The 24,963-nt window shown below is 38.4% G+C and overlaps 1 protein-coding gene across 2 annotated transcripts in view; it reads left to right on the forward strand.

The window, feature by feature from the left end:
* Positions 1–2,381: 2,381 nt before the first annotated feature.
* Zfhx4 (zinc finger homeobox 4) overlaps positions 2,382–24,963 on the forward strand; it is a 193,657-nt gene continuing 171,075 nt past the window's right edge. For both annotated transcript variants that reach the window (XM_069990945.1, XM_069990946.1), the window contains exon 1: positions 2,382–2,757. The gene's annotated coding sequence lies outside the window, so the exon portion shown is untranslated. The remainder of the gene's footprint in view (positions 2,758–24,963) is intronic.

The following is a 24,963-nucleotide window of genomic DNA, read 5'->3' on the forward strand; positions in this document are numbered from 1 at the left end:
TGGCAGAAATAGAGCCCTTTCTTCACCTGAGCCTGAAACAGAGTTATTGTTCTCAGGTGTTTCCTTCATCATATGCATTTACCCGTCTGAAATCGCAGGAAATGGTTTTTCCATCAGTGGGCTTGTACACGGACCCTCTCCAGCAAAGGGCTTGATCTTTTCTGATTTGAACCTGAAAGTTTCCCTGCCTTCATTTCCCTTCAGTCTCTTTAAAAGTCCCCAACCCCTCCCCCCATACACACACCTCAAAAAAAATTTTTTTTGAAAGCCAGAACCTTTACTCTCTGGGGTGTTTTTCAGTAAACAGTAACGCTACATAAACACCTTTTGCACTTGCAAGTTACAGAGAATTTAAATTTTACCCCTGTGTGCATGCATGTTTCTTAAGGCACATGGATAAACCCTGGCTGAGGTGCAATCAGATACTACTAGCTAATTGGGGATGCGGTTGCTATGTCAAGGTGGGGTTGTAAACAAAGTAACTTTAAACTCTTAGAAAATCTTTCACTAGGAGCAGATTTCTTCCCAGAGAAGTGGGAAATGGAATATGGTCTTTGGAAAGGTAGATAATTTTATTTTCCCCTAATGTTTAGTATCCCTGCTTTCTAAAACACTGCTGCTACATGTACCAAATCCAGATTCCTAAGGTGGTGATTTAATTTTTATCTTAATAAAGACCATATCTAGGTTTTCTTTTCTGCTCCAAGCCTCTGGACTTTCATGTAATCTTAGCCAGTTGCTGAAGGCAAGCGGCTTTCCTGAGCAAGGCCTAGATCTACTCTTTTGAGGACTATGCTTTTTACTCTCCCAGGTGTTTTATTTGGTTTCTAATTCTATTTGCATCAGTCCTAGGATTTTCCAAATGTTCCCTGATAATGAAAAGCTTTAGGTTCAGAAAGGTGTATGCTTGCATTCTCTTTAGTTCCAGGAGCTTGTGTCACAAACCTTTCTGTTGGTATTTGGTAGGTTTGGCACTTAAGGCCCAAGACTAGGTTTTCCAGCAGAGACCCAGAACTTCAAAGGCCTGTCAACTCAAAAGTAGCTGATGCTCACCTGTCTAGGAAGCTGGGCATTGCAAGCATTTCCTGTTTTTAACTCATTTGATTTGTTGCTCTTACCCTCTGTCTAGAATTTCTATTTTTGAAGTATTACATACCTGATGTCACTTGTGACCTCTGCTGTAGCAGTGCATCAAGATACTGGGTAGCAATGTGTGTGAGTGCGGGTAGATTTCATATTCAGTAGGGGGTATTTAAAAGTATGTCTATTCTGAGTTTTAGTTAATTATCTTTTAATGAAAGTGTCACTCATATTCACATCTGTAATATTGGAAAGAGATAATTAGATTTTCAAATGAGAATCAGCCACCTTAAATTTTGCACCAGAAAATACCAAGTATATTTCATTCTAATGAGATCTGTAGTGGGGGTTTTAAAATTCATCATAATGTGCTTCAAGAAAGATAACTCAACAGACTCCAGAGATGAAAGGTTTTTTTCCCCTAAGTCTTCTTAAAGCTATTACATTGAACTTATGCAATTCTGATAAAATATTCAAGAATATTACATAAAAGCTAGAATCGTACTTCCAGTATCACCCTTGTAACCACTACTTATTCTCATTTGGAAGTTTACTTTGACTAAACTAACCGCTTCCATCATCCTAGCCTTGGGTTTTCCCTACTGCCTAAGCAAGAGAAAGATGCTAGTTTAAATAGAATGCCTGCGGATCCAGACACTAATTCCTTCTTTCAAATAGGCTGGGCCAAGCGCCGCTGTTTGCACACAGCCAGGCACCCTTTATTTACATACATCTGCATATTTGCTCAGACCCCCGCTTTCGCCATCAAAGTGTGGTTCGTGTGCTTAGTATAATAAAATGGATAGAGAAAAGCTCATTACCCTAACTCAGATTTCTCCTTAAAGCTCCCTAGTAAACAAATCTCTAGTCCGATAGTAATTACTTCATCTCATTAAAAAAAAAATCTCGAATTGTTACAGGGCATTGCTTTGGTGGCATTTATATTTTATATTCTTCCTCTCCTCGCTCCCTCTGTGGTGTGTGTGTGTGTGTGTGTGTGTGTGTGTGTGTGTGTGTGTGTGTGTGTTGAAGTTTGAGAGTTGTACGCAGGGGTGCGTGGGGTGTGAGCCCCGAGGTCCCCATCCCCAGTCCTCTCTGCGGTCGCCTGGTCCAGGGCTCCAGCCGCAGTGCTCCGAGCCTTGGAAGTCGCTAGGCTCCGGGGCTGCTCTGAGTCCCGGCTGCGCGTCATTTTCAGTCTGGGGAATGTTGATCACCTCACTAATTACACCTCTCTCCCCCCCCTCCCTCTCCCTCTCCCTCGCTCTCCTCTCTCATTCCCAGAGTGCATATCGGGAATAGACACACAAAGACATGCGCACTCAACTTAATCAGCCATTTTTTTTAAACAGGGCTAAAACGATAATAATTAGCAGAATAAAGACATATCGGATTTTCATTTCCTTTCCTCCTTTTCCCAACCCCTTCACAACCAAACAGCGAGACCGCGGTCGGCACATGCTTTAACTCCTCCGGACCCCCGAGGACCGCTCCATGCCCCCCACTTTCTGCTCCAGCGTTTTTATTTTCACCCAATAAAGTTCGAGGATTATTTTTTATTATTTTTTTATTTTTTTAATGAACCCTCTCGTTTTACTTGGATGTAATCAGCTGTAAGTAAAATAAAAGCAAAACAAAAAAGAGGCGAAGATCGAGTAGGAACTGCAGGGGAAATGGAAAGTAAGTTTTTTCTTTAACTTTTATTGAGTAGTTTGTGTTAAATTTAGGTCGAGTATCGATTATCTTTCCAGCCTGATCTTGCACAATCTTTGATATTTCGCTCCCTCTCTCTCCCTCTCCGCCTCTCGCTCTCAGCCCCTCGCTCGCTCGCTCGCTCGCTCTCGCTGGCTCTCCCACACATCCCTCATCCCGACCATCTCTTCCGCTCTGCCCCCCTTTTTTCTGTCTCTTTCCCTCTTTTTTTTTGGCTCCTGGATTTGCTCCGCCGAGGGAGGGAGAGGGCACGGAGGGGCTTGATTTTCCACTCTGTTTGGGGAGCTACGTTTTTCGCGATTTAACTTTTGGATGAAGTGACGTTTGGCCGAGCAGTTTTTTTAACTCTCTCTCTCTCTCTCTCTCTCTCTCTCTCTCTCTCTCTCTCTCTCTCTCTCTCTCTCTCTCTCTCTCTCTCCTCACTCTCTTTTTCTTTCTTTTTTGCCCCCACCCCCGTCTTTTTCACCACGATGCCAGGGCTCTCCCGTGGCTGTGGGGAAAACTGTCAGCTCCGCAGCAGCGCGGGCACTGCCGGGGGGGGGTCCCCCCGCGAGCCCCGAGATCACGCACCCCGAACGGGAGATGGCTCCTTTCTCTAAACCCACCCTCCGAAAGTTTGGACGTGGGTCGGGGGAGTTTGGAGCCCCCATCTCGGGCTCTCTCGCTGATTTACCCTCCCCCGCCCCTGGTTCAGCCTGTTTCCTTCCCCCGGTTACCATCCTTTCCTCCGTTTCTCCTTCTCAAGTTCTCCTCCCCCGCACCCCCCCCCCGAAGGGCACTACTCGCGTGGGGCTGGCGGAGGCCCGGGTGCCGTGCGCCCGGAGCAGGGAGGTTCGGAAAGGATGGGGCGGGCGCAGGGGCTGGGACTGCGGGTAGACACCCGCGGGCTCGGGCAGGCGGCGGCCGGGCTGCCCGCCGCGGCGCCGGGCCGGGAGCCGGGAGCGGGAGGCTGCGTGCGGGCGCGTTCACCGCCGGGGTGCCTTAGATGGGAGCGGAGACGGCCGCGGCTGGGGATCCAACAGAAAAACCTTTTTTTTTTTTTTTTTTTTTTGCAAAGGGCAAGCTGTGTGTGTGAGTGAGTGAGTGTGTGTGTGTGTGTGTGTGTGTGTGTGTGTGTGTGTGTGTGTGTGTGTGTACTAAGGGGCTGTGGCCGACTGTGAGAACTGATTCATTCCCTGGTTAACCCCCCCCCCCCGCCACCCCCGGGCCCCAAAAGGGTTTCAAGTCTACCGATGAACTTCACCTCCTTTAGCTTCTCCCGCCACCGAGCGCGCCTTCCGGCCGGCTGGAGCGGCTGGGCGCAGCGGCTGGAATGCGCCGGGTCTCGCCTTTTTTCTATTCTACCCCCACCTCCCATTCTTTTCTACCGAAAAAAAAATATGTATATATATATATATATTAATAAATCTCTCCTGAAATTGTATAAAGTTTCTCAGCCGATGCCCAAGTTACAGGAGGTCCCCCATCCTGCTCCCCTTCCCCCAGAAGATCGTGTACTGGTTTGTATTTCTTTTGTTACCTGCGATCCGGGCGGGGGGCTCCTTTCTGGCCGGCTCGGGCTTGGGGTCCGGCCCCGAGAGGAGGCTCGCTCCGGCGGGCTCCTTTGGCCGCGACTCCGCACTTCCAAGCGGTTCTGGTGAGGTTTTAGCTACCGTTCGGAGAGACACCCTCCTTGTAGGTACCAAAGGTTCAGATCGCAAACACGGACCCCCCCCCCCCCGACCCCTGCGCGCACACACACACACACACACACACACACACACACACAGGCATACTCACACTCAACACACTCTCAGACCCACAGATTCTTCTTACTCCCCCCCCCCCCGCCTCCGGCCCCCACCTTGCCTTTCCCCTCCCCCTTCCAAAAAAACCCATATACACAACAACAACACCCCCCCCCCCCCAGCAAACAAAAACCCAAAGACAAGTTCACTGGCCGAAGATGGTGGATTGACACTGACTCAGACAGAGGCAGGTTCACCAGGAAATCTGGCCGTCCCGATTTCTGACAGTTGCATTTCCTCTCCTGAGTCCTCCCCCCCTCCTTTTTTTTTTTTTTATTAACTCTGTTCCATGTTTAATCAAGGATCATGTAGATGGCAAAAGGAGAGACAGAGAGAGAGAGAGAGAGAGAGAGAGAGAGAGAGAGAGAGAGAGAGAGAGAGGAGAGAGGAGACAGGAAGAGAGAGAGGGAGAGGAGAGAGAGACAAGAGACAGGAGGTTCTTTTTTTTTTTTTTATTGTGTTCTCCTGGATTTTCAGTGGCTTGATCCCTATAAACGTTGAGTGGTTAAAGCTCATATGTAGTATTATATTTTTAGTTGGGTGGATGGATGGAAGAGTGAGGGAGAGGCTGTGGCTGCCGCTGCCTTTTCGGGTGTTGCTTAGATTAAGGCTGAGACTTGGCTGCGATTGGGACGCGACAGTGACACAGGCATCGATCGCTTCCATTGAGAGCAATGCAAAAACACAGCCCGGGTATGTAACACCCCCAGTGCCATCCACTCTTGTTTTACTTTATGTTTACTGGCAAAACGGACAGAGCAAGCTCAGACTTTCTTTTTTTAAATTTCTTTCTCTTTCTCTCTCTTTCCCTCTCTCGCTCTTTCCCCCTTTTCTAACTGAAGAATAAAAAGAAGTGTGCATAGAAATTGTTGGAAAGAATGGGTTTAAAACTACAACAGAAAGGAGATATTCGGGATTATTTCACTATCTCTGTGACTGTTTTAGAGTTTTTCTTCTTCACTGAGAAAGATATTAATAAGAATGAAGGCTTTCTTTCTTTCTTTTTTTCTTTCTTTCTTTTCCTTCTTCGTCTTCTTTCCTCTTCCTTAAAAAAATCCTTAAGGGAATATTTGATAGTTTTTTCAAGGATTGCGGTTTCAATCAGCAGGAAGGCACACAAAAATAAAAGATGGCTAGCCAGCTGTTTTAACCTCTTGCACCTGGCTACAGTGTGGGAAGCCTAAGGTTTATACAGTTATTTTAATGGTTTTAATATTTATGGGATAAACTGGGGAGAACATCAGTGTGTATTTATTCAATAGCTGGCTGCTTTTGTGTTTAAAAAAAGTAAACTCATATTTGAGTGTTTTCATTTTTTATAGCAATGAAGGTAGGGTCAATGAAATATGGGGGGAATCCCATAAATCTGAAAAGTGAAATGTACCCAAGGAACAAAGAAAGGTCAGGTAAACCAGCTGTGTAAGTCAAAGCAATAGCACCAACTGTGGGCTTAGACAGAGAGTGGACTCTGAGTCTGTGAAGTGAAAGTTGCCACTTAAAGTTAAAAATGAGGCAACTATGTTCAGCTCCATTGTAATCTTTTCCAGTTTTTACTAGATGAGCCCAAATCTGTTCATTAATTTTGAGCTAGTTGGATTATTTTAGAAGATGCTGCACCAGCAAAGGAAAACATGAAGAGGGCTAAGAAAATCACTGCTTAATATTACAGAATTTACTGCTTCCATTCTGACCATGAGCCTAAATTTACACAATGAAATTTGATTATCTCTAATAACAATATTAGATCCTGCCCTGGATGGATGAGAATTGAGGTGGTTTTGTTGATTGCAAGGGTTTAATGTTGCATTTCAGAATCTGATGTGGTTTGGCCTCCCTTCCATTAACTGGAAAACCCCTGAGGTTTTACAATTATTTCTTAAAGATAATACATTTAAGATTGCATTGGTAGGCTGAAGAAAAGTCATAAAGGCAAGAAGGGAAGCCCTTAATAACTCTTGAGATTCAGACATGTTCAGCAGTTAGATTGGCTCTGACTTCACCAAGGGTCGACAATGTGTCATTTCCACGAAGCCAAATTGCCCTCTGCCTATATGATATTAATGTGCAAATCAATATTTCAGGGATTAAATTTCCCTTCTTCATTTTTTATGGTTTCTACCTCAATAAGTCTCAAGTCTATTAGAAGAGGCTGGATGATTTAAAATCTTTCACTGCAGAATGGCTTGTCGAAGTCTGGTTTCACAGACCATTTTAGGATTTTCGTTATAAAGACTTAAAGGCATCTTAAGGAAGTTGAGAGGCAGTGTAGAGCCAGGCTCAATAGTGTAAAGCCCTTGTTCGATTAAGAGCTAAAAGGTATTGAAAATATAATAGATATGTTTATGTAATATATATACATACTGCTGCTTTAAAAATATTATGTTAATCACCTATTGATTTATTTCAAAATCAATGGAAGTTCCTTTCTTATTAGTGATTTGTTCAGCATTCTTGAGGACTATGTTAATGTCCTTACAGACTATGCAAGAATTAGTTTAGTGTGAAAGGATTGGAAGGGACAGATTTTTTTTTCCAATTAGCAACATTTTCCTAGTAGTATTTTTAGAAACCATTGTTTGTGAGAGTAATAATCAAGTGGTGTCATTTGCATACCTTGTTGTCATAGCTATCATTGCATTGTGTGGTTGAATGACATAGCTGATGTCTGTTAAGTGAGGCCTTCTTCAATTCTATTTTTATCTTTAGTCTCTAGCACTTAGTAGGGACAATGTTTGATGTGACCCTTTTGGAGAAGTATGGTAATAAAGGAAAGTACAAGTGTGATTTGGTCAGAATGAATAAAACAACAAATGGGGGGGGTGGTCATAAGAAAAGATTGTGACTTTATCGCAAAATCTGTGGAAGCCCTACTGTCTATCATTTGGTCATGTTTTATAGTCTTAAACCATCTGGACGAAGTTCCGCACAGCTGCACGAATTTCATATGTGATAGGACATTTTTTCCATTCAGTGTGAAATGTTCCTTCCTAAAAAACTTACACCAGACTTGCTTAATTTAGTCTGTTAAAAGAAATGCACATGAAAAAGGACAAAAGGCTCTTTAATCTCTGCAAGCTGTTTGTTTTTCTTCAAGATTCCTGTCTGTTTGGGTTTTGAAAAGTCATGTTTATTGAAGAGATGATTCTGAGGTGTGACATTAAAATAATATATGATTTTTGGACTGGTGGCCACACTCCTGCTTAATTTGCACAACTACTTTTTATGCCTGTCAAAACACAGAGCTAATCTATCCTTATTTACAATTAATCTCAATAAAATTAATCTTAACTATGCTTTATTCAGTGGCTTAAAATATCTAATTATATTCAATTAACTGCTGTCATAGTAATTAACATTGCTTAATTGCCTCTGCATATATTTATGTAAAGCTCATTAGGTGCTTCTGACTCCTTTTCCCTTTTCTACTTGCTATTTTTGTGTTGCCAAACCATTTCTGTCTCCCAAGGTTTGACAATGTCAGTGAGAGCAAACTCTTAACATTTTCGTGAAATGAATGTAATTGCTTTCCTTTGAGAAGATACTTGTTATGAGTCTTTAAATACCTGCCACCTCCTCACCCCCTTCATTTTCATCATCTCTGGTCACTAGCACACTCACAAAATATTTTCTGTCATTGTTGCTAGAAATATGAGAAGCCAGGTTAAGCTTTGTATTTACAAATGAAGGGCCTTTCCCTGTCTGCCTAGGGGCTGTACCCACAGGCAGAGGGTTCTTTTTTTTCCCCCTCTAAATCCATGCTAAGGGTTAAAGACTTGGCCAAGGTTCAAACTGAGAAGCGCCCAGGGAAAGTGCTTGTGAATATGTACAAGTTTCATGTAATTAGTGCTTAATTATATTAACATATGCAAATTGTCAACTTAGGAGCTTGTTGAACTGGCAAAGATCAGCTAGGCACAATTGCTGTATTGTTCTGAGGCAATAATGGATTTCAAGTTGAATTGTGGAAACACATAACTAGCTATCTAATTTAACTCATACCATGGTGAAATTTCATTAGTCTCCATGGAGACTGGTTTAATTGTGCTGACTAATGTTCTGGGCTTCAGAATGTCCTAAAAAGAAAGCGTTGTTTGCCTAATCCACCTTACAATGACACTTGTTTGTACATGTTTCCCTCGTGTGGGAATTTGCATATGCAAATAAATAGTTTCTCTGCCCCATTTGTCATGGCTGTTCATTACCCATGAAGAGGACATTGTTACTAGGCTGTTACTGAGTCTCCCAAGACCGGATAGTGTCAACCAGTCCAGCTACATTCTTTCATAATTTGTTTCTGATTAATAGACCAGAGTGAGCCTCATTCTCTTTGGGCATCTGTACAGGGAAGGTCAGTTCTGTAACAGAAGAGTTTCTGCAGTAACTAAAGGACTTTTTCTTCTACTCCTTTTTCTACCCATTGGCTAACATAATCATACTTAAAATAATGTATTCTTGTTCCAAGAATGTCTCCACTAATAATCTCTATTTTCTTAATGAAAAAGAGAAAAAAAAAAGATAGGAAAAAGACAGGAGAGTCTGTTATTGGAATATTAATCCTGTTTTTAACAGAAAGGTAAACTGATATAATTGCTTTTCAGTTGAAGGAATTGGGGTTTATACAAGTGTGAAAGCATCGGAAAAGGATTAGCATTTTTTTTGCATAATGAAAAGCTCTGTTGAATAGGGTTCTGAATGGCTGACTGAATGACTAAGATGAAAGGAAGATGGAAATGCAGACTTCTCTTTCTTTATGTCTGTGCCCTGCTCTCTCTAAAGTTATGTTTGTCCAAGACTTGAGAAAACAAGCAATGGCTCAGATTTCAGCAACTTTCTAAGATGTCCTGAGTTTCCATCATCTTTGGGATTATAATACATATGACAATAGTGCAGCCTGGGGGTGATCAGCAGAAGTTTGCAGATAGGAGCTTTCAGAAACATGCCATCCTAGCCAGATATTGCGTAGTGCATATCACAAATTCCCCAGCACTTTGATGGTTAAAAGCCCCCACAAACACCCTACAAACAACAACAACAACAATTGTTTTTAGAAGGGGTCAGGAGTGTGGTATGCATATTTGATTCATCTAAGGATGGAACATACAGGGACCCCCCCACTAACCCATTGACTGAAAATAACTTTCAATTGGCAGAATACTTCACTGAGGAAAGAGTTGTGTGTTCTGACTTGGAAATGTTAAGTGTTATAAAAGGCCCTATCAGCTTTGCTGCTGGGAAGGTATATAAGAAGAGAATATAGTTGGAAAATACAGTTATACTTTCATAAAGTTCTGACTGCAGTTTTCATGGTGCTTTGGTCAGTATCTCATATGCTTCATTTAAAGATAAGTCTCTTTTAAATGTCTAAGTGGTGTAGCTTCATTCTGAGAAATATTCGCAGTGAGGTTTTTCCTTGTCACTAGTTGGGGCAGTGACTGGTTATCAGTTGACAATGAGATCAGAGCTCTTAATGATGTTTCTTCAACCATAATTAGGGCAGTTAAAATGCCATAGGTATTAAAGATATTTTCAGAGGTGGGAACTGGTTCCTTTGTATGTATGTAAATTGATATCAGTGTAGATGGTTATTTATATGTATACATTTTAAATAAGCTCTTTCTGGTTTAGGGTCACCACAAATGATCCATTGAAGACTGCCTCAGAGCAGGACTGAAAGAGCCCACCAGATATTAACTTAACTGGTTTGTTGCTAGATGGTACGACTTCTATTTACTGTATCACTTTAGTGGTTCAGTTGCTGAGGTACTATTAAGATGGTTATATGGAAACTTGGGAAATCAGAAGTGTTTCACATAAATTAAAGTATAAGGGTTGCCTCTTGAGTGCAGCATATTTATTATAAAGGAAAAGTGTTTGATCTTTGTTATAAAGTCACCCAAATTCTTTATTACACTCCTTTTTAAAATTTGTCAAGAAATTCTGGATTGTTTCAGAAACTTTTATGGTTAACTTTATGATATGCTTGAAAAAAGTCTTAAAAGAACAAAAAAATCCACATGGAGGCTATTTTTTTAAATGTATAAGGGCTTATTAAGGTATTTCCATAAGAAAAATGTGTTAATTTAAAAAATAAATTCATTTATATTTTAAGACATTGTTAACCAGGCACCATGTGTTGTAATTGGCAGTGCTCCAGCCACCGTGGAAGTGGATCACACATGGGTTAATAGTAGCTTATGTGATGTCTGCATTCTCAGGAAATGGGCAAAAGCCCAGGGTATTCTGATATCAAGATTGTAGGAATGAGACAGAAAGCAGAATATATGTTTATATGTGAACAGATGGACACATGTGAGAACTGAAAGTGCACAATTTCTCTTGGCACTTGTTTGAGTTATCCCTGATGATATAACCAAGATCTTAGTGCACTCACAGTCTTTGATGGCTAAGGACAAAATGGGCTTTTAATGAGGGCTCAATGGCATTATTTTCTTGCATAGGGATTGTACTTCTTGTGATCTTGCTGGAGTTAATGTTCTGTTAATTCCCTAGTTTTGGAGGTTCACAAGTTGCCTTGAAAGGTTGATATGGTTTCAGGTTTGATGTAAAATCCTCAGCTCAAGAATGGCTGCTTCCTACTCTTTATTCCTTTAAAGTTTTGTGAATGAAATAAAATATTTGCCTTTTGGAGGCATATTTGAACGTATGCACTCAACTTAAAAATAGCTGTGAGGCTAAAGTTGTAGTTGGCAAGTAATATCCGTGGTATAATGAGCCACTTCAATATACAAGGGTTAAAAAAAAATCACACCATTTAAGATTTTAATACACTTAGTGAAAAAGTCAGGATATCCTGATGATCCATGCAAGTTTAAATAAGTGATTTGCACACCCAGGTTAGAAGTTACACTCCAGTATCAGATATTCAAATGATAGAGTGTTGTTTGTCCTGGGGTTATGTCAGTGATCTGATGATAATTACTGAATGGTGGTACTTTACCTTTAATGGTGGTACATTTATCTTTAAAGGCAAAGTTAATAGGTTCCATTGTTTTCTAGTTATAAGAGCAGAAACATTGTGCAAATATTTATTTAGGGCGGAATCATTTTAACCAGGGAAAATTGATATAGTGGTTAAGGTACGCATCTTATAACTGTCCATAAAATTATTTTCCTTTACTGTAAAGAAGAAAGGAAATCTATAGTTGTAACAATGTTAAAATATAGAAAGACATGAGATGGTATATTCCATATCTTAGTATTGTTAAAAATCAAAACAAAATACAACTTCACAAAAGAAGTTTTTTGGAGAATCTTAAATTTACCTGCTTGGACATATAAATTGAAAAAGTCAAATCGTCAATAGATTTATAGTTTTTAGGACCCCTTCATTATACCTGCAGTAGTTTAATAATATGGGTCCTTAGAAATGCAGTTTATAGCTCCCCCCCCTCTCGCTCGCTCGCTTGGAAGCATAAATTTTGGAGTGATGTTAATAATACTCAAGCCATTAATTAAAAATGAATGATATCTTTTGGTGTGGTAGACACAATTATTTCATCCTTGCTAATATTCTCCTCCACCAGGAACGAGTACACACATATCCACACACATGAGCCTTCTTTCCATAATACTTCTTCCCTCTCCTCTTTAGATGCACTCACAGTGGTACCCTGTGGAATTTCCTTCTATAGACTCACTCACTGTTTTTCATCTGCTAAGAACTGGCCAATACAGTCTCACAGAAGAGAGTAGGTAGAGTGGCAAAGTATTTAAAAAGTCTCAAAATACTAGAGTCTGGAAACTGCCGGTACACTTGGCTTATTTCATAATAATAGATATTGAGTTCAGGGGAAGTTATCATTGACTTACAAAATGGGTTGTGCATGTGATGACAAAACTGAAATATTGTCACTTAAGGACTATAGTTGGTCAGGTATATTGAAAAGGGCTCATGGTATGAATGAATATGAAGATCATGGGTATGGTGAACGGTAGAAAAGGTAATTAGGCTATGATAGTCCAACAACCATAGTGTCTTCTCAGAGAAATTGTGACTGAGAGAAACCATAGACTCTGGATGGCCTTTTATCACTGTGGCTGTTAAAGTGGATTTTTATGTGGTGAGAGGTTAGAGTAGGTGTTTCCAGGCCAAGAAAAGTCTATGGATCAGAAAAATACTGATGATCTCAGTGACCTAAAATGTACTTTTAATAATCATGAACACAGTGTGAACAAGAACAATGTTTCTATGCTGCATATGGAAAATAAATGCAGACAAGGCTGAAGTGTTTTAGAGGCAACTAGTGTGCAGAGACAGTGAAAAGTAGGGCCAAGTGTTCTTTGATTCTGTTTATTTTTTAAATGAGTTTATTTTCATTTTAATTTTAGACATATGAAAATCAATTTCATTTTTTTGGACAACTGAGTGGCCGACAGGGATTGTATTAGATTTCTAAGCCAGAGAAGTTAAATTCTTGAATGTGTGAATTTATCCTAGTTGCTTTATCTTTCTGAGCCTCAATTTCCTCACATCTTAAGATGGATGTGGAAATTGCATGAGATCAAAATGTGGTGAACATAAAATTAATTGAATGTGACAGGGTGATATACCCAGACTATATGTCCCTCCCCCAAATAGCTATCTTGAATGTAATGTTCAATTAGAGAGCTTGTGATAAAGCAAATCCACACAGATGTTGTAAAGATGCCCCTCTATGGGAGAAGGAGAAATAAATTTTATAGAAAAGCAGTAGCCTTATCTCCTTTGTTTTTCCTATTGGCAGGTAGCTATGTGGCATCTAGTTGAGTAGTCTACCATGTATTATCTGATACTGCATCATCACGAGTTGATTTGGTTCTGAGGGCTTCTAGATATTTAGTGTGTTTCTGGTTCTTCAATTATCTAAGAAGCAAATTAGGAAAGAAACAGTTTTAAATAATTCAGTCCTTGGTCAATCCACATAAACTCAAGATTCCAGACTGTCCATTAAACACAATAATAGAAGAGACCACAACGCTTATTTTAGTTTTGCAGTTGACCCAGTCTGCCTGAAAGCCTATGAATTAGGGGATTTTCCAACACTGGACTAGAAATCATAGAAGTGCCTTTTTACATAATTGGTATTAAAATATTTTGTAATGCTATGAAAGGAATGCAAGTACTGTTACTGCTAGCATCAACCTACAGAAGAAATACAACTTTTTAAACTATAGTAATATCTATAGAATCCCTACATTTTCTTAGGGGATTTTATTGCCAAGTTTGGGGTGTCTGTGGCTTAATTTGAAGGAGAGCAACAGTTCTTTATCTTTGCATAATACTATATTTTATGGAGAACAAACCAGGTTCATAGTTTATTAAAGTATGTATATGTGTATATAATTTTGAACCATACAGATAATGAAATATATCTTTGTTATAGTTTTAAAAATCTTTTTGGTCTTAATCATTTTGAATTTAATTTTAATAATTTTAATAAACATTTTGAAATCTTATTTGTATTTTATGAGAAATATAACTGCATTTGGGTTATGACCTCCTGATTTTGTGTTTGAGTTTTGCTTAATATTTATGTATGTTTGTTTGTGAAATAGTTAAGATGTTTTTAAAGAAAAAAGTCCACAATGAACCTTGAATTGACAGTTTATTTGGAGCATATTTCCTTAAGTCTATGCATATAGTGAATATTGATTAGAGTAAGGATATATTTCAGTAAGGGAAGCAATGATTTAGCAGTGTGTGTGTGTGTGTGTGTGTGTGTGTGTGTGTGTGTGTGTGTGTGTGTGTGTGTAGGGAGGGGGGATATGAAACCATAAAATCAGTTCATGCTATGTTGGAAAATTCCAAAGAGAACTTTGTCTTTCAGTGTAATCTAAGTGGGTTTTCATATTAGAACCATAGATTGCTGCCATTGGAATGGGGTAGAATAAAAATCGCCTTGTTTCATTGATAAGCAATTGAAGCTCATAGAGATTCCTAGACAACATCACATACCTAGAGCACACAGGTGATGGAATCTTGCAAGTGTATGAGTGTGAGTGTGAATGCCTTTGTGCCTATCACTGAACTATTTAACTCATTTTTCATTTTAGGTGATTAAGCTTCTACAACAAGAATATGAAATTTATTTTTCATTGTTCTGAGGTGTGTGTGTGTGTGTGTATGTGTGTGTGTGTGTGTGTGTGTGTGTGCGCGCGCGCATGCGCGCGCGTAGTTTTTCCTAACGAAATGAATTTCTTCAGGTGTCCCAATTCCTGTGATGACTGGCTGGTGGGATTGTAAAGCTAACTTTTACAGATAGAACAAAAATTTCCTGAAGCGTGAAAACTTGCAGGAAACATAAGGGTGGGTCACATAATCATCCTGCAGTGAAGCAGGGTGCAGATTAGGAATCATTATGGTTTGCCAGAAGTTGCTGGTCATAGAAGGCTGTTTAAGTGCTCACTGTCAACAAGGAAATCACGGGCAGCACTTAAAGTGGCTCACCTCTGATTTATTCATAAACCTCACAGGAGCACTTGGCTTTGTTCTTGCTCTAGGAAAGGGGACTGATGCCAATAAGGACAGGAATAAAGAGCTCCTTGCATGGTCCAAGAGTGAATAGCACTTTACCTCAAAGCCTGACCTCCTCTCTGGCAGTCTGTTATAGGGGAGTTGACTCTGATTGGCTGGGTGTCCTCAGATGAATGGAGAGAAAGAGGTTGTAACAAGGATCTACTCTGTAAACTCCTGAGTGTATGTAACAAGACCTGTGCAACTTGGAACTTGGGTTCTCACTTAATCTAAAGGTTGTGGTCTTTATATGAAATGGAAAAACTTTCCTTCACAAAGAGCTTGAAAAATTTCACATTTAATAATTGTTAGAAAAATATTGCTTCTTTCTAATCGAAAATACAATGATCTCAGAGTAACATTGGTTCTGACAATCATACTCTCCTGCCCCTGGACAAAAGGGAATTGGGAGAGATTTAATGCACTAGGAAACAAAGGGTATGAGAATAAACTAGGTATTACATGGGGGCAGAAACAAAGAAATGGTTGAGTTTACCAATTGATTAGCCATGTTTATCTGAGAAGCTTCATTTGTGTCAGTTCACAAATTATGTATGCTCTGCTCCAGCCTCCATGTTGAGAAGAACAAGGCTAAAGGACCTTTAAAAGACAGTCAGCTGGCTGGCTTTCACTGGGGCAGAGGTTGAGTGGAGTTACTTAAATCCCCAGAGCAACATTAAGTTAAATGCTAGACTTCCCCCCCCCCATCCCGTTCATTCAGGCTTCACTTTTCTCCCTTTGATGACATTGGTTTCTGATTACTTACAGTGTATATATTTACCAATACATTTTTCCCCTCAAAATTTCACAACTCATTATTGGAACCCAGAAGGGCCTTATAAGGAGATGGCGATGAGAGTTAATGATATAGCTTTAGATAAAGCCATCCTCCTGTGCAATCACATCAGAGTCATCAGCTCATTTGTCATGGCTGAAGTGAAAATGTCAGGGCCAATGAGTGTATGAGTGCTGAAGGGGCAAAAGGGCTTTTGGAGACAGAACCCCTCCCTCCCCCCTTTTTTTTTTGGTACTAGGAGTCAGCCATGGCTTAGATTTAACTCCAGGGAAATTTAGGGATTAGCCAATGCTGTGTACAAATCTTGAGCCTAACAGAATTAGTTGAGAAAATGGAGAGGTGGAAGTCATGAGGATGGGCACATTTCTGGAGACCCGCTCTAGGCTGCCACTCTGAAACTATGGAAAAGCATGATCTAAATTGATTACCACAATTCTAAGGGATATATTGTTTGCAGGATCTTTGACTTTTCAACAAGATTGAAGTCAAAGGTTTGAATGGCTTCAAGAGAAGACCTGCATACCATATGCTAAATGTGTATACATAGCTTTTGTTTTAAGTTTAGCTACCTTGAAAAGAATTCAACCCTTTCATCCATCTTAAAGCTTTCCAGAGAGATAATATTTGAATACAGAAAAGTAGTTTTCAAGTATAAAGTCCATCTGACAGTACAGTAGAGTGAAAGTTAACACTTAATTTAAATAACAATACTGATGGTGAAATACTGGTTACACTGTTGAATTCACAGGAAACCCAGAAACTTTCTTTACACAGAGTTCTTTCTGAAACTTTAATTGAAAAGTAACTTATTTTCTTTAGTCCCAGGAGTTCTTATCTTTGATAGACCAATAGTAGCAGATTTACTTCATTTTGGGTCCAGTTAACTGTTCTGTTTCAGATAATGTACCCATACAACCTTTTCTTGTTTAATTCTATTGATTTACAGTGTTAAAGTGGAATAATCTGATACCTGTTTCCTGCCCTTTGAGTATTTGTCATCAAAGAGGCTGATTAGTTTTTCCCCCAGCTCTTTAGCTGTTTTAAATGTATAATTATCATTGCATGTCATTTGATAGCAGCACTAATTGCTGCCAACTATTGTCTGTTTGCACTTAATACTGAAACCTGATCAACATCCTGCTTTGGTTGATGTTTGGTGGTAAACTTTAATTAACTCTTATTGCATTGAAGAAGAGTTCAGGCTTGGTGCTAACTAATCATTTACCTTCATTATGTCCTGACAGCTCCACTTGTTCTTGGTCCTAATAGATACACCAGTCAGTAAATAAACCTGCAAAGCTCAGGCCTTGTAGTTGTTCCACACTGATATTTTGCTACTTAAAGTATAAGATAATTGGGCACAGATAATTATTTAGTTAGTTTGGTATCTCTAGTTCTGCAGACACTAATCTTAAATTGCTTCTTTCATGCTGGACAATTTCATTTTAATAGAAACTGTAGATTTGAGATAACATTATTCTTTCAACATGGCTCCTGTGACCATGCATCTTTTGAATCAATACAATTAAGCTTGTCTCCTGTTGGAATTCTTGTAATTATTTTTCCTGAAATACTTTTCCTGTAATGATATTGAAGTTAAAGTAATCAGGTTACCAGCAGATCATGTAAAATTCAACTCAAAATTGCTGGCTGCTTGATTTTAATTTGTCTGACATCAAGTTTGTTTGAAAAGGGATAATATGTGGGTAAACCAAGGAGCTTATAATTATGGTTGACGTTTGTTTGTTTATAATGAAATCTAATTAAAGTTCATACATTTAAAACACAAAAGTTAATTACAGAATTGCTCACTTCACTGATGGGCAGCAGTCAAATTAACTTTCAGGCCAAAAAGAATGAAAAAAGAGAAGAAAGAAAGAAAACAAGGAAAACCCCAAACAAAAAGCTCTTCATAATAGAAATAAAATAACCAAATAATCTTGGTAATCAAACATGAATTTGCCAATATTTCATCCAGAAGAAAACTTGGCAGTCCACTTACATTCTTGATTATGCTAGTCCTAATGTGGTTTTTAATATAAGGTAATTTAAAATATGTACATGGGATATAAAAAAGACTTTTATTTGGTAGATGTTAAGAATATTATGAACTAAGAGTCTTGGTTGTGATTTAAAGAATTATGCATATAACTTTCTTCACTCAAACTACTTGAAATCATGTAAAAGCATTGAAATCATTGCTCAGAAAATACCAATGTTTGCTGAAATACCTGAACCTGTGATGAGTTTTATGAGGATAATTATGTAGGTATAACCTGCAAGGAATGTTTTTTTTTTAAATGTATTTACACTATTGCATTTGGTGTTATATTGGTTATGCAATTATATTGGTGGGGGAAAGTGAAATGTAAATAATTACACACTGTTTTCTCTTTCAAATAATCAGTTGTCAATAGTTCATCTATCAGTTCTACATATGAATAATTGAGGGAAAATACAGATATATACATTGTAGATGAGATAAATAACATGTGCAGTGATTTTTTCACTCATCTAGTAAATCTCTTTTTGAAGCCAAAACTTCTATACTTACAAAACCAATTAAGATTACTTTTTAAGTGTTCCTAAGTGATGGCTTTAAAAGTATTATCAACTCAACGCTCTGTAGATAGGCCAGAGAGAATAGTCAACTACATTTTAAAGATCAACAACAGAAATGTACAAAAGACATGGAAACTGTGATTTATAAATGTTCAAAAATGATTGATGTAGACCATATTTTTTCCCTCTAAGGTAAACTAAAGGGTTTCCTGTTAAGGCATATTTAGTGGTATGATACACTTGAACTCTCAAATATGATAAGCATTGAGGGAGAGGATCTAAGAAGGGAAATAAATGTCTCCATTACTGGAATGCTTATAAAATTGACATCAATTTATATAATCTGGTATTTTTAGGGAGTATATTTATATATTTTTATATAATACCCAATCATTTTATAGAAATCTATTTTGTTAGAGAAGAAAAAGTTAAAGGTTCATATATTCATATATCTCAAATACTCCTTTGCATAGACAAGACAAGGGAAGATGAATTAATACTTAAGTATGTCTGAGTAACTGCATTCAGAAGTTCCCTTTCCTTCATTAGAGGAAGCATAAAAAGTCAGCATATTCTCACAATATTGGCAAACAACAGCTTTCTAGTAATACTTTAGCTGATTAGGACATCCTTACCCGTTAATGAAGCAATCACTACAAAACCCCAATGTCAGCTGGAATAGGAGCAAAACAGTATCAAAGAATCAGAAAGAGGCACTGAACATAATTACTGTTCGTGTCCTTGTCTTACACCAACGCAAGCTACTCATTTCCAGTTAGAATGCACAAGACAAGTAGAAACCAGCTAGATTGGTTAAAAGCACCAAAGTTTGTTTGCAGTGGTAGTGAAAGTATTGGGTCCTCTTTGTCCACTGATTCTGAAATTTTCCTGAAGCAAACAAATAAAATGAGTCATATAATAGAGTAATTTGGTTAAAGAGAGATTATTGATTCCTCTCAAAGAAAAGTAACTGGAGTTTGATTAAAGTTGTAAAGAAAATGGTAAAACTCCTATTTCCCATAACTAATCAAATTAAGAACTATTGGACTCAGTGGTAAAGTATACCTTTCCTCTTTAGTTCTGCAAGGCACATGGAATTGTGACACAAAAGTACATGTAAACTTAGTGATGTGAGAGAGGATAAAGGGAAATGAGGGTAGCAAGAGAGAAAGAGGGAAAATGGAAAAGAATCAAAGAAGGACTAGAAGACTTTGCATCAACCACAAGGGTCCTATTTATAGAGAAAGAAACAAATCTGCATTGAATAACTAATTTAGCTTAATGAGAAAAATGAGAGAGGGCCAGGGAAAAATGACTTCGTTGACTTGCACACTGACATTTGTCTTTGTAAACTTTCCCTTCTTAAAAATGTGCTTGTTTTAAATGCGGAATATATTTGGTTACATCCTTCTATTCAAACTTAATTACCTTCTCCCCTTTGTCATGACATGGGTGGAAAGTTTTTGCCGTGTCAGGAGAGGTCGTCACACATTCTTTTGCAGTTCTCTTCATTAATTCCTTCTTGCAGAAGCATTTTCTCTCGTGCTGGGAAGGTAGAAGGGTGTAACAGAAGAGGCCTGAAACATCAGCAGGAAGCTCTAAGCTGGTTAATGCAGTATAATTGTCTGGACATAGACTGGTCTTTGTTTGTGTGGTTCACTCCGAATCAGCTGTAATTAACTCCAGAGTGTTTCCAGATTGCCAGCAAAGAAAAATTACAGCTTTTCTGTTTTAAATTGTAAAGCTCACAAACATTAACTATGCAGATTGCATTTACTTTGATATATTTCTATGCTGCCAGAGAAAAGCTTGTTTGGCTCCCCATCCTACCTCTAAAAAATGTGCTTTTGTTAAGTTATTTGATTTAGTGTCTATTGGAACATAATGGCTTCTTAATAGTTGGGTTTGAAACCTTTTCCCTTCATATTTGCCATCCTTCGACATTCTCTGTTTGCCTTCCTTTTACTAATATTTTTAAGACTGCAGTGGGAATATTAAATGCTATGAAATGCTAAATATCTTCTAAAATAAGCAAACTGTAGAGAAGGCTGGTTTAAAAAAAACAAAACACCTTAAAGGATGGAGATCAGAGATGTCTTCTGACGTAAGTAGGGTTTCCACCTAGGTATTTACCTATGTTTGGTTATATCAAAAGAGAAGCTGTAAGAAAAGGACAATTTCACTACCTTCTTCTCTTGGTCAGCACACCACACCCTTTTAAAAGCTTCTGTACAGTGGTTTGTAATTATGAATTCCAATGTGAGTAAAAATGAGGTAGTGGTGTGAACTAACACAGCCTGGTACACAAAAGATCTGTCAGCAACTGATGCAAGGAAAAAAAAAAGTCCAACCAAAAATCTTTTTTTTTCTTTCTTCTGAATTTAACAATAAGGAATTTAAGCCTCAATGTGGCTTTAGCAACCAAAGAAAAGAAGCTCTGGTGTCTGCATAATACCACTTTGATGGATTTTTTTCATCAGTTCTCTGTACGTGGCAACAAATAAACAAGTATAATTATACTTGTGAAGGTCTATTCATTGCTTTGTCAGGATTAGATATATGTGCCGTTTTCACACTGCGCCTCTCTTTTGTCTTTGTCTAACTCACTATGACATATTGATAGAGGATTTGGAATGGGGAAAAGGCCACAGCAGAGACAGTGATGACCTTTGGAAACTTGATATAATTCAAGGATTTTTATTTATTTTCTATTTTTTTGATTTGTAACTTGTTATCATATTTTCTTGTAAGTGGACAACTTTTAAGCCATTTAAAATGGAGTAGATAAAAATTCAGAGCGCTTTGAAATGGCTAAAGAGTAGATGAGAATGAAAACAATAGGCTAAGAAGCACATTGGTCTCCTTTCCCAGCACTTAGCAGAGTGGCTAACCTAGCATTCCTTTCCTATTATTCTGGCCTCTTGATCAGATCACGTTCTTTTTAATCATTTCACAAACACTGTCTCACTGGACCGTAGAAGAGGGCTGGGACAATCTCAATTAAAAAACAGAGGTAAAACTGGCCTCTCTGATTTTTGGGTTCTAATGGGAAATCTGCTTGCTGAATGCAAAGGAATTCTTCTATTGTTCAGAGAGGACCCCTTTCATTAGTCTGGCTCCTGTAGGTGGGTTTGGTCATTTAGCAGAGCAGAGTTTGGGCAGCAGTGACTGCAGAGGAAAGCAAAGCAGAGAGAGAGAGAGAGAGAGAGAGAGAGAGAGAGAGAGAGAGAGAGAGAGAGAGAGAGAGAGAGAGAGAGAGAGAGACTGAGAGAGAGAGAGAGAGACTGAGAGAGAGAGAGAGAGAGAGAGAGAGAGAGAGAGAGAGAGAGAGAGAGAGAGAGAGAGAGAGAGAGAGAGAGAGAAGTTCTTTTCTGCATCTTGTACATTATTTCCGAAAGAGGGAAAGTCACAAATCTTGTGAAATACTGAGAATACCAAAAAAAAAAGTACACATAATAAGCAGACCGGCAGGTATGTATTGCTCTGACTTTAGCATTAAAATTACATTAAGTTTTCTCTTACGAATTTCTGAAGGACTTTGTTGGTTTTTAAAAATAGAATGTTTGGCATTGTGGATGACAAATTGGTGAAGACTAAATAGAAGACAGCTAAAATGGTGAAGTAACTTTTTTAGTGAATTAACTTTGTATGCAGTCATTTTGGAATGAATTCTGTGGCTTAAGTTAAATGGTTGGCTTTGTGATCTTTATGTTGGGACTTACACAAAACTGGCATAAATTTCCTAAATGGATCACATCGATAAAAGAAAAACGTCATTTGACATTGATGACAGTGAAATCACTTAGCATCATCCTCAGTGTCACTGTTCAGTCTGATCTAAATAACTTTGTAACTGCATGAACTAAAATGATCCCATCAGAACAGACTGATAAACATGATGATGGTTAGTTACAGTTAATAGTTATAGAAAAAAAAGTCAGGTAATATATTTCCCAGCTATATCAGTTTAAATAGTTTTGTTGGTGTTGCCTTTGGAATGAAATATTTTGATTGTGTAGAAGACTTACTTATGCATTTGACATAGTTTCTGATTAATGTATAGCTTATTGAGAAAAACATTCATAGACAATTTTGTATAACATTATATGGGAATATTATAACAATATATATTCTAACACATTGGTTTGACCCTTGATGGATCTTTACTATAACTTCTATAATATTTTGTGTAGTCACTTCTGTCTCTTTTAAGGTAGAATTAAAAAGGGAAATCTATTTTATATAGAGAAATAGGGAGATGATACATTGTGGAGTCCATTTGGCATGTGGCCAAAATTATTAACTACATATTACCCATAACTCATTTGAGGTACATTTAGAATGTGTGTAATCAGTGAAGTGAATTTTTTCTTGGTCTGTGTGTGTGTGTGTGTGTGTGTGTGTGTGTGTGTGTGTGTGTGAGAGAGAGAGAGAGAGAGAGAGAGAGAGAGAGAGAGAGAGAGAGAGAAAGAGAGAGAGAGAAGAGAGAGTGAGAGCTGAGGAATAATGTAGGGATAAAGACAAAGTTGAATTCCAGCAATAATGCAATACTTAGAAACTTTTACAAAACTGTAAGACACTTGGTAGCTTTACTTGCTCTTTATAGTTAAGATTAATCTTCTTTCAAATATCAGATATATGAACCGAGATTAGTCCATTATTTTATCATTGTGGAAAAAACATGTTTTCTGTAACTTTGTATTTTAATTAGCATCATAGTTTACCACTTTCCACCTCGCTTTCATTCCAGACCCCTAGTGTCATTGTGAATTCTTTATTTCTTTCAGCCCATCAAGGAATTCTATTTTAGGCATTTTTTTTCTGCCTTCAGTATGTGCATATTGTGCAGAATTGGTAAATGCAAAGGTAAACATTAAAGTTTGTGGCTTAATTAGAAAATTGTTAGGTTTTCATGGTTCTGGTTATCAGATTATTTCACAGGGTTTTAAAAGCTGCATGCATGTCATTAGAATAATTAACCTGGAGCTCATCAATGATTCAAATTACACACTAAGCTTTGTGATGTTTGATTCTTGAGCAATTAGAATGTCATTTTAACCATCTCCAATACCAAAACGAATTTTGATTTCATTTTCCATCTATGAAGATCTTCTGATATATTCTGAATGGATCCCTTACCTCTGATTTTGCTGACAAGATTAGATTTGATTATAGTAAGGACAGTATCAATAAGCTATTTCTCCTAGTTTCTATGTCGGTGACCTTCAATGCTGTCTTCCTTCTAAGAGAAATTTTGAGAGGAATTTTTAAGATAGATAGTAACATTAGTGAACCTCTCTCTTGTTGTCTTAGCTCTCTGCCACTGTGAAGACTACAGAATACAGGGTTGGGAGGAGAATCCTGGCTGAGATGGTGCTTGTCTATCATAACTGACAGAATTTGCAGTATAATACAACATCAAACTGCCTTCTTTCAGAAACTGTAGGGATTGGGGGTGAATGTGTTGATTCTTTTAAATTAAGGCATTCTTGGCCTTGAAGTTATGAGTCCCTTTTATGAGTTCCCTCCTTCATAAAATCAAGGCCATGCCTATGTCATAGGCCAAAAATAAACACTAAAGTTTCAGGCCACTCAACTGTTGTGTACAGACCCATCATTCTGCAAACTGAGAGATCTGTGGGGACTCAGGGAAGCTTAGCTGTAATCAAGCTGATGTCACAGTAGCTGAAGTATACAGGCAGCCGTGCGCGCGTGTGCGCGCGCACACACACACACACACACACACACGTGTGGAGGAACACATTTTGTATAGACAGCATGTTCAACTTTCCCCTGGCATTTTTCTCTGCTTCCAGAAATTGATACAGCTTTTATGGAGGGCATCATATCCTTAGCTAAGAAAGTTTATTGGAAGAAAAAATAAATAAATAAAACTTCAAACAAAATGATTGAGGATTTTCACGGGGAATATGTGTTTATGATTTGTTAAGCCAGGGGAGATGTTGATTGAGGTAATGGTTGAGAGACAGGCAACTCAACAGGATTGATAACATCAAAATTGTATGTGAAATGGTGTTCATTACATATTGCAAGGGAGAAGAAAAAAACGGAGTAAAAGTGATTGTCCCCAAGGATGATAGGACTGGCTGCAGTAAATATTAATTTCTGTTCTGTTGCCCATTGAAGTAACTGAAGTGTGGGGGGAAATTGTGATTGGTGCTTAATCAGAGCCAGCCAGATACCTGCTGAGAGCTTTTTCAAGAGGGAAGATTTGTAGTAAGCTGCTTTCCTGGCAAAATGAAAACCAGAGAAGAGTTGGGTCTGCTCTGCTTATGTCTGTAATATTTCTAATTCTAGGGTCCTTTCAGTTGTTGTTTTCCCTCCCTCTTTTAGACATTGCCCCATAAAGAAAAATCTGAAAAATTACAAGTTATTTGTATTGTTCTTCTATACTTGCTACTCGTTTTCATTTCTACTTCAGTCTAGAAGTTTGCTTTTTTTTAAAAAAAGAAGCATTCATGCATATGTACTATGTACTATGCATACTACTATAT

This window comes from Dipodomys merriami, unplaced genomic scaffold (assembly GCF_024711535.1).
Source record: "Dipodomys merriami isolate MVZ:Mamm:240054 unplaced genomic scaffold, mDipMer1.0.p SCAF_4, whole genome shotgun sequence".
Classification (NCBI taxonomy): domain Eukaryota; kingdom Metazoa; phylum Chordata; class Mammalia; order Rodentia; family Heteromyidae; genus Dipodomys; species Dipodomys merriami.